Genomic DNA, 7,485 nt, shown 5'->3' on the forward strand with positions numbered 1-7,485 from the left:
AACAACTTCGATTCAGGAGATGATAAAGGATGGGCATAGATCTACATGTTCATCAGGGCTGACTTCATTGCCCCTGATCTGTATTATCTCAATTACCCTGCTGTTGAGGGAGGTAATTTTTTTTTCTACATTGTATTCTGGTTAGAGATGATTTACTCTATTTTGAAAATATGCTACTTGATTTTGTCTTCGTAGTGACTGACTGGGCAAATGATCCTGATGCTGAGGGGTCGGCTGACCGAATTGCAGCTTTCATGGCATTGCCTGAAGAGGAAAGGACATGGCCTGCCTGTCTGGGGCAGGCACCTATGCCTCGCTTTAAGAAAGCTAAACTGAGCACCTACAAACCTGTGAAGGGTGCTAAAGCTTCAGGGGGCTTCTTCATCAGGCAGTAAGGTTTATTGCATTTACTTTGTAGGTTTTTTGTTTGAACATATGTTTATATTGCTGATGTAGAACCTCGTCGTGCAGCTACTAGGGCTTCTGCTAGGATATCTAGTTTTGGTTTATCCCTGGTGAAGGTAGGTGTTTCTCAAATAACAGGGGAGAAATCCAAGAGCAGTGAGGCTACAGGGAGTGATAGTTCTGTGCAGGTTCAGGTGCCTATTCAGGAGGTACAACTGGAGTCTACTGAAAACGTGGTGGATGAGATTGGTCGGGCTGAAAAGTGGAAGAGGGTTGATGAGACTTCAGATAGGGTTCATGAGGTTAGAGGGGTTAGAGCCCGGCTTGATGCAGTTCAGTTTGCCAAGGAATTGATCCAGGCTCAATCTTTTATGGTTGATGACCCTTATTACAAATACCAGGCTGAGGACTCTTCCGCCCCTGCTTTTGCTGCTATGTATCATACCAGGGATCATGCTGCCAATCTGATCACTATGCTGCAGGAGGTAATTTTTTGTCGGGTTTTGTTTTGGTTGTTTTTTGTTTTGCTTTGCCTGAATGGTGATATTTTCGCAGAATGTAAATGATATGTTGAGGGGTGCCTGCCAGCTGTATTCTGTAACCAACCTCAAAAGAAAGATGTTGTCAGCCTTAAAACTGATCTAGAAGTGGCAAAAAGTGAGAATCATTCCTTGAAGGAGGATAATTAGGCAGGGAAGGCACGTTTGGTGGTGGAGTCGTCCAAGCTGGGTTCTGCTCAAAATGCCCTGAAAGCTCTCCAGGCCAAATTTGACACTGTTCAGGAAGAGTTGAAGGCTGAGAAGCAGGCTATGCAGGAGCAACTAAAAGTAAATGAGGAGTTGGCTGTTGAAAGGGACTTAGTGCAGGGTAGGTACATGGATGCTGCTCTCTATTTCTTTGGTAGGAGTCGTGTGGATGCTATGAAGGAGCCTGTTGAAGTCATGCCTTTCTAGGATCCTGACCAGGAGATAGCTAACCTTAATGCCACTTACCCTAGCTTTGCAAGCTGCATGCTGAAGAGGAGGTAGAATCTCCTCCGTCCAAGGAAAAGAGTGATGAAGCTGGTGAAGGGGAGGATGATGAGGAAGAGGAGGATAAGGAGGATAAGGAGCCTGTTGATGAAGGGATCAGCTCTGCTACTGATTCCAAGGCAGACTAGTTGTTTTTGGTTTGTTTTTGAAGTAGTTGATGAAAGTAGTTGTTTTGGCCCATCCAGGGGGGATATTCCCTGGACAAACAATTTTTCTATTTTTTAGAATATTTTACCCCACCCTGGAGGGATGTTCCCTGGGCAGTATGTAATACTACTACGGTTTTACGAGTCTTTGGGTACTCTATCGAGTGGGGCTTACTCTATCGAGTAAGTATATTTGGGAGGCGAAACAGTAGTCTGCCTGTAGGGTACTTGATCGAGTAGCCTTGGCACTCGATTGAGTAAGTGGCACTCGATCGAGTACGTGACTTACTCGACCGAGTAAGTAGGTTATCAGGTATTATTTGACGGGTTTTGTTAATAATGCGAATTAATATATAATCCTTCGTCGTCTTTTCCTAAACACTTTTACAAACCTAAAAGCACAAAAGAGAGATTGCAAGTACGTTGTTCGATTCATTCGCATTATTGGCAAATCCCGGAGCTAGAGGTGTCGGTTTCTTGCATTCTTTATACCGTTGTGATCCTTGCGTCAAGGGTAAGTTCTACATATCATTTTCATAGCATTTGGGTATTGTTGGTTAAACCCTAATTTGGGGATTTGGGGGTTTTTTTATTGTACGATCAAGTAGTAATTGTATGAATGTTTGTATAGGAGGAGGGTTCGTAGAGGAGAGGTTTTGAGACAGCTTCTAGATCGTCTAACTCTGTGATTGCAATTCCAGGTAGGGTTTCCCTACTCGGTATTAATTACATGATTTGTGGTGATTGTGCTGTAGTTAGTGATTGTTAATTGATTCAGACGGTTGTGATTTCATATTGTTGATTGTTTCAGACAGTTGTTGATATTTTGTTGTGGTTACTGTTTAACTATCTGTGATCTTCGGGGTGCGTCCCTGGCTGAGTGGAGTCACTTGCGGGAGTGGCTTCATGCTCTTGATTCGGCTTCTGTGGAACCCGCCACAGAAGGGATGTGCACATTAAAGAACATGGGTTTATCGCTGGATGGAGATGACCGGGGCTTAGGTGGGAACGGCTGCGGTCCCCCACTGGCGGTGTGGAGTATCTGTTGCGATGGGTACTCTGGCAGGACTACACACTTTTGTGTGTAGTCAGTTGTGTGGAGTTTGGTAATGGAGACTGGGGTTTTTGATGTGTGATTGAGATGTTTGGCTTTTGTTTCATATTGGTTGTGTATTGTGTAATTATTACTGACCCCGTTGTTTGTTTTGTAAAACTTTGGTGATCTATTCGGAGATGGTGAGCAGTTGTTGAGCAGGTTTGATATGATACTTTTGGGATAGCTGGGATGAGTCATCACTTGGCATTAGAAGAGTCTTCCGCTGTGTCAGACGTTAATTGTAGTTGTTTAGTTTTGCTAGTAGACAGTTTGATTTTGGAAGTTGTATTTCATTTTACAGTTTTGATTTGAGACATGTAATCATTTAAACTTTATTTACTTTTAAAGTACGTTTCTTTATTGTCTTATGATATTCATTGCCTCGGGTAACCGAGATGGTGACGTTCCTATACCTGAGTGGTCCTGGTAAGGCACTTGGAGTATGGGGGTGTCACAAAGTGGTATCAGAGCGACGATCCTGAAACCTGTAACAAATGAACCTAATGAATATAGGGAGTCAAATTAAAATGAACCCCGGGTAGAAGTTATAGGAGCTAATACAAAGATTTGGAAGACGTCCTAAAGTCGTGAACTCGCCCTACAATTTTGAACCGGTCACATGGGGTACGGGTCGGGATCTTATGTGTGATCTTCTTGTTTGAATATTTATATAAGAACATGTGATGTGAATCGGTGGATATGAGTATGTGGAGGATAGGGGTATGGAGTGAAAAGGTGATGAATATGTTACTCATATGTTGGATGAATAAGCATGTTGTTTGTTTTATGAAATGGCATTTTAGTGATACGGAAGTAAAGTAGTTTGCTTGAATATATAAAGAGTCGCGCTTATACACATGAATTGTTGTTGTTGTTGTTGTTGTTGTTGTTATATTAATAATATGAAGGTTGTATGTATAGTTGGGAAAGAAAGATGAACATGTGGGTAGTGTTACGAGTCAGCATGGCTCGATCGAGTGGGTCTGACTCGATCGAGTGGGTAGTTTACGTTTTCTGGACAGAAGTGAGATTTTGGGCACTCGATCGAGTAAGTAGGGGTACTCGATCGAGTAGGGTCAGCTCGATCGAGTGGGTTAGATGCTCGATCGAGTGTGTGTTAGAAAAGTTTCTGGTTAGATTCTGGAGTCGAGGCACTCGATCGAGTAGGTAGGGCACTCGATCGAGTGGCCTCAACTCGATCGGGTAGGTTTTAAACAGGTCGTATGCGTGTTTTGGGTTATAGTATGAGTGTTTATGTCTACCTTTTCTTATATAGTTACAAGATGCCGCCAAAGAAAACCGCCTTGTATGCTAGAGCTGAGAGCATGAACATTGACGACATAGTAAAGATGTTGGAGCACCAAGATGCTCTTACGGAAGCTTTGAAGAGAGTGGGAAAGGATAAGAGGGTTGATCACTCCAAGATCAGCATCCATATAGCGAGGTTCAATCCTAAAGAGTATAACGGAAATAGGGCGCCAATTCTGCTGGATAATTGGCATAGAAAGATGGAGAATATCCTGGAGTTGGTGCACTACTCGGATGAGTTGAAAGTGGAACAAGCGACATTCTACTTGAGGGAAGCGGCAGGTGAGTGGTGGGATAAGGTTAAAGGGAATGATAGGGAGATTTACATGAAGCAGGGGCTACCTGCAATACCTTGGGATGAGTCAGAAAGGCTATGAGACATGAGTTTATACCGGAGCATGTGAGGATTAAGCTGAGGGAGGAGTTCGATGAGTTTAAGATGACATCTGATATGACGGTGGCTGAGTACTACAGTAAGTTTAATGAGAAGTCCAGATACGCTGAGGATATGGGGCTGAGTGAGGAAAATTTAGCGTTGAGGTTTGAGAAGGCGTTGACCCCCAAGATCATGGAGAAGCTACCGGTGGTAGTCCTTACAGATGTTAAGGAAGTCTATGAGTGAGCTGGGAGGGCTGAGAGGTTGGATGAGATGACCAAAGAGAGAGGTGTTGAGAAGAGGAAAGTTGAGAGTGAAGGGGGTGGTCAGTCCATCTATAATAAGGGTAATCATAATCAGGTGAGAGCTTATTCTTCTGGTTCGGGGTTTAGTGCTGGGGCTTCATATGGGCGTGGCCGTGGGAGTGGTAGTAGTAGTTGGGGTATGAACTATTTTAACTGTGGCGGTGTGGGCCACAAGAGACATGAGTGCACCAGTGCGGTGAGTGGGGGTTTCCAGAGACCGTCACAGGGGATCTTTTCACAGGGTCCTGCACAGAGTTATGCTAGTAACAGACCGGCGGGGTAATGGAACAACAGGGGAGGTAAGAACAACAACGGTTGGGGTAACCGCAATGGCGGTAATTCTTATCAAGGACCAGCTACGAACATCAACAACAACCAGGGGTCGGGTGCTAAGCCGACTACATCAGCTAGTACTGTCCAGGGAGGTGGGCAGAAGACCAGTGGCAAGCTATTTATGATAGAGAAGAAAGCAACCGAGGATGATGCTCACGTTATCACTGGTACATTTCTTGTTAATGGTGTTTATACCTTTGTTTTGTTTGATTCGGGAGCGTCACAGTCATTTGTATCATCGAGTCATGTTAAAAGGTTGGGTTTGAGTGAGTATGAGTCTGTAAGAGAGGAAGTTTTTATACCTTCGGGGGAGTCTGTATCTTGTGAGAGGTTGTATAGAGGTGTGTCCATGATAGTTGGGCAAGTTGATCTACCTGTAGATTTTTTGGAGTTTCCTTTAGATGGGTTTGAGATGATAGTCGGGATGGATTGGTCGGGAAAGTATAAAGCTAAGATAGATTGTCATCAAAAGAAAGTTTCTTTGAGAGGTCCTAAGGGGATTAGTGTGTCTTATCGTGGGTTTGTTGTCAAACCCAAAGTTAAGTTGGTTGCAGCTGTTACTTTGAAGTTCTATCTGAGGAAGGGGTGCCCGTTGATCTTGTGCCATGTGAGGGATCACAGAGTGGAGAGTCCGACAGTTGAGCAGATACCAGATGTGGGAGAATTTCCAGATGTCTTTCCAGAGGAGATTCCGGGGTTACCACCGAAGAGGAGATAGATTTCAGTGTTGAGTTGAAACCGGGGACACGACCAATCTCTAAGGCACCATACCAGATGGGTACTAAGAAGTTGGAGGAGCTAAGGAAGCAGTTATATGATCTGATTGAGAGGGGATACATTAGACCTAGTGTGTCACCATGGGGAGCACCAGTTTTGTTTGTGAAAAAGAAAGATGGGAGCTTGAGGTTGTGCAAAGATTACAGGGAGCTTAACAGAGTAACGGTGAAGAACAAGTATTCTTTGCCAAGGATAGATGATTTGTTTGATCAGTTGAGTGATGCAGCAGCATTTTCTAAGATTGATTTGAGGTCAGGGTACCATCAGGTGAAGATTAGAGAGGAGGTCATACCAAAGATAGCTTTCACGTCTAGGTATGGCCATTATGAGTATGTGGTGATGCCGCTTGGGTTATCTAATGCACCAGCTGTGTTTAGGGATTTGATGAACCGAGTCTTCAGTCAGTTCTTGGACAAGTTTGTGGTGGTTTTCGTAGATGACATCTTAGTATTTTCTAAGACTAAAGAGGAGCATGAGGAGCATCTGAGGATTGTGTTGTAGACCTTGAGGGAACATGAGTTGTATGCAAAGTTATCCAAGTGTGAGTTCTGGTTAGAAGAAGTAGCTTTTCTTGGGCATGTGATTTCAAAGAAAGGGGTAGCTGTGGATCCTGCGAATATTGAAGCAGTTACCAAGTGGGAAGCACCAAAGAATGTAGCTGAGATTAGGAGTTTCCTAAGTTTAGCAGGGTATTATCGACGGTTCGTGAAAGATTTCTCCAAGATTGCTAAACCTATGACAGCTTTGATGAGGAAAGAGAACATGTTTCGTTGGGATGAAAGTTGTGAGACGGCGTTCCAAATATTAAAGGAGCGTTTGACCACAGCTCCAATCTTAGCATTGCCTGAAGGGAGTGAGAACTTTGAAGTTGTATACAGATGCTTCAAAGAATGGGTTGGGATGTGTGTTGATGCAGAATGGGAAAGTGATTACCTATGCTTCTAGGCAATTGAAGCCTTATGAAAAGAATTACCCTACACATGATCTGGAGTTGGGTGCGGTTGTGTTTGCTCTTAAGATTTGGAGAAATTACCTATATGGGGCGACCTTTAAGGTATTTTCATATCACAAGAGTCTCAAGTACATCTTCACTCAAAAGGAGTTGAACATGAGACAGAGGAGGTGGATGGAGTTGATTGGCGATTATGACATGGATATTATCTATCATGAAGGGAAAGCCAATGTGGTTGCAGATGCTTTGAGCAGGAAGAGTGTGCATTCTTTGTGCACATCTATATCTTTTATGAGATTGAGAGATGAGATGGGGAAGTTCGGGATACATATGATCCAGAAAGGGGATGCTATGGGAGATTTGACAGTGCAACCTGATCTTTATGATGATATTCGCGGTAAACAGGTGTTGTATCCAAAGATTGTGGAGTGGAGAGCTGGGGTACAGAAAGCGACAGTGTCTAGATTCTCTATTCATACGGATGGTAGTTTGAGGTTTGATGGGAGGTGGTGTGTCCCTAAGATGAGGAGCTGAAAAAGGTGATCATGACAGAGGCTTATTGCACACCATACTCGATACATCCTGGTGGTGACAAGCTATACAAGGATTTGAAGAAGGCATTCTGGTGGCCTGGGATGAAGAAAGAAACAGCTGAGTTTGTGGCTCGTTGTTTGACATGTCAGAGAGTAAAAGGGGAGCAGCGACGACCTCAAGGTAAGATTCAGTGTCTTGAGGTACCTGAGTGGAAGTGGGGGT

The sequence above is a fragment of the Silene latifolia genome, chromosome X (assembly GCF_048544455.1).
Source record: "Silene latifolia isolate original U9 population chromosome X, ASM4854445v1, whole genome shotgun sequence".
Lineage (NCBI taxonomy): Eukaryota > Viridiplantae > Streptophyta > Magnoliopsida > Caryophyllales > Caryophyllaceae > Silene > Silene latifolia.